Source organism: Apis dorsata, unplaced genomic scaffold (genome assembly GCF_000469605.1).
Source record: "Apis dorsata unplaced genomic scaffold, Apis dorsata 1.3 scaffold_256, whole genome shotgun sequence".
In the NCBI taxonomy this organism is placed as follows: Eukaryota; Metazoa; Arthropoda; class Insecta; order Hymenoptera; family Apidae; genus Apis; species Apis dorsata.
Window position 1 is genome coordinate 2,041,807 of NW_006263534.1, and position 3,381 is coordinate 2,045,187.

Genomic DNA, 3,381 nt, shown 5'->3' on the forward strand with positions numbered 1-3,381 from the left:
GATGCTCGTCGACAAATTGAACACCCGCGGCGTGACAATATAATTACGGGCTGCTTCCGCGCGCGGATGCCTGCGTTTTCGAGGCTTTCTCGTCCGTAAGGAACACGCGATACCAACGATCGATCGGTTGAAAAATTACCACCCTCTTCCGCCGCTTCTTCCGGACGAAGCGAAGAAACGAAAGCGAAAAAATTAAAATTAAAAGTGGAAAAAGTGGAAATTAGACGGCACTTGAATCGATCTGGAATTTTACGTAATTTGCGAGTCCTTGAATTTGCAGGAAGATCCGGGGGATTCTTTCTTGTTCGAGTTTAATCTCGAAGCCAAAGAGTTGTAAAAATTAGACGAAAGCTTTCAGGGTTAGTGGTAAATTGGTAAAATTGAATTCTTTGATCGAAAAGCAAGAGTTCGTTCGTAGGAAATAATTTTAAATAATTTTCGTAAATTTATTACACGAAGAGTAATGTCGAACAGTATTGAAGATTATTCAAAAGAGGATATTTATACTATATCCATGATTAGTATTACGTATGAACTTGTAATAATAGGAACGATGGTCTCGATTATTAAATCGTATTAAATTTGCTGTTTAAGAATTTTACTTTCGAACGAGCCCTTCGTAAGTCGAGCGAGCGACTCGAGAATGCTCGTTGGGTCAAGCCTTGAACTATGGCTGTGATCGAGCTATCTTGGGTCGAACGTTTTTTTATCACGAGGCCGAGATATCTTAAATCGTAGATTAACCTAGGTCCGAGCCTCGTCGCTCGAACAGGATCTAGAAACGCATCGATCACGAACCGAATCGAACCGGTTATACACCGGGATCGGGGTGGATTCGATTATCCCCAAGGATCAGAATCTACTTCCAATTCATCGTTTACAGTTTTCGTCGATCCCACGTAAATCACCTGTATGGCTAGATCCAAGTCTGGATATTGCAGGTCTTTGATCTCGTTCACGGTGTCTTTGCGACTGATACTTTGTCGTGAGATTGAACTCTTTGGAAGATGAAAGATTCAATTACGAAGATGGTATCATCGTATTCGTATTACAGAAGACAAAGGTCGAAACTTTTCTTTCTTTCTTTCTTTTTTTTGTTTCTTTTTTGTCTGATATCCAGTAAAATAGATACGTTTCCAAAGTACATGCGTAAAGAAAATGAGTTTTAATTCGAGTATAATTTAATGCAAAATACGTCACGTTGATCTAAAAATAGATGTTAGGCTCATACATATTCCGATCGTTGAATATCTATTGTCGTTCGTTTAGGTTAGGGTTAAAAACTACGTTTCACGAAATGCATGTTTCATGAAACTCTTGATTAACTCTTTTCTATTTTCGTCCCACTCCTTTATTCATTGAACGAACTTAACTTATCTCGATGACACGAATCTAACTGCATTAACAACATTGTTGACAACACGACCAGTATCTATCCGGTGGCCGGCTATGTATCGCTGTACGCAGAGCGTATTGGATGATACCGATATTCGTATGTATTTCTTTCGGTTTTTTTCCTTTCGATTCGAGTTGGCGTCGAGCAAAGTATCCGTGGCAGGATAGGCGAGGATTGCGCAATCCAATCGTAGACAAATCTCTCTCAGAAATGTATTCTGTGCCGGAACTCGCGATGTCGGATATCAAAGCGGACAAAGCGATTCGTTTCGTAATTTATTTGCAATAGATATATTTAAATATATATATATATATATACATATAGATAACTCATCGCGCAAAAAGTAATGTTTTTTAATAACTCCATAGAGAACCATAACTTCTCATAAGGATGATTCTTCCACGATAAACAATTACAAATTATAATAAATTACAGATTTTATCTTTATTATTATTTTAAAAAGAGATAAAAATTAATAAAGGCGATTCCTGTACAGTTTTATTCCCCCGGATAAAAATCAAAATTGTAATTATAAATAATAATTAATTCGTAATTATAAATTCTCCAATTGTGAATGAAATATTTTTAGCCGATTTCAAAGCGAGGAAAAATCGAGAAATCATCGGCGTCGCGGTGGCGCCACGCGAATGCTTGGTTAATACTTTCTCGGTTTCCTCGGTTAAACGAAAAACTCGTGTATCATTATTTATGGAAGATACGACGAGGAAGCGAGCGATTGGGAACGATTCGACGGCTTGTGTACCAATTTAATAAAAACACATGTCACGGATCCGCTTCTATTTTTAACCGGTTGATCATTTAACCCGTCTGCTTGTACGCCTCGTTAATCGTCTCGAATCATCCTCGGACCATCGCTCGTTTCCGTGGAATTCCGCCGGTTGGAAAGTGGCACGGTTGTGTCGGTCGGGCCGTTTCTTCGTGGCTGAGCCCACCTTCCCTCGGCTAATATTCCCGATCGAAACACGTTCACCGTTGCAAAAGCAAAAAAAGAAACTTTTGCCTCCAACTTCCTCGGCTTCGACATTTTTTTCTTCTTCTTCTTCTTTTTTTGCCTTCTTATCCGAAAGTTGGGATAAAAAGTCGCGCGAGTCTCTTTATGGATGGATGCGTTTTCGCGAAATTTCTCTTCTTTTTCGAATTTCGATTCGAATATTCGATTGGAAACTATTTCACGAATATACAATGTGTATTTCATAACGGGTGTTAATATGGAATCGCTTTTCTAACGTAACTTTCGTAGAAATTTCAAAGTTTGGAACGATAACGTGTATTTTCGCAATTCGATTTAACATAACGAAACTTCTGTTACTTAATACAAAATAGATAGAAAGCAATCATATATATATAGACGGATTTAAACTCAGAGATATTTTACAAAATATGCTGCCTCTAAAAAAAAAATAAAAAAAAGTAACGGTTGAAAAATCAATCGAGATCACGGATAATTCCGTTAATAACCGCGATCAACGAGTCAAAGAAAAATGGAGCGCGGACCAACTGGAGGAGAGATAGAGAGAGAGAGGAAAGAGAGGGAAAAAAGGACAAGGTTTCTTGAATGGAAATCGTAAGGACACGTTCGAGGACTGTCTCGATTCCACACCGATTCGAGCATAATGAGAAAGTGGCACGAAGAGATAAAAAGGCCTCCAGACTAATTTATGTTAATCGGAGGTCGTAAGAAAATGAAACGAGGAAGGCGAATCCGAGGAAAAGGGATCGAAAAGGAAGTCGATTCTCCTCGTGCCCGTTTTCGTGGCAAACCTCCACGGGGCCCTTCTCCAATCCATGCCGGGGGATACGCCGCGTGCGTACATGCGAGAAGAAGAATCGTCGCGCCTCTCCTTTACTTTCACCTAGTTTCACTCGTTGGCGAATCGAATCTGTGGCGGGATCGAATAGCGACGCGCCTTCTCTCTCTCTCTCTCGCTCTCTCTCTCGCTCTCTCGCTATACCACCACCGTCAC

General features: G+C 39.8%; 1 protein-coding gene across 2 annotated transcripts in view; it reads left to right on the plus strand.

Annotated features, from left to right (window-relative positions):
• Positions 1-3,381, plus strand: part of LOC102681636 (receptor-type guanylate cyclase Gyc76C-like) — a 72,009-nt gene that overhangs the window by 37,835 nt on the left and 30,793 nt on the right. The gene's annotated exons all lie outside the window — the stretch shown is intronic.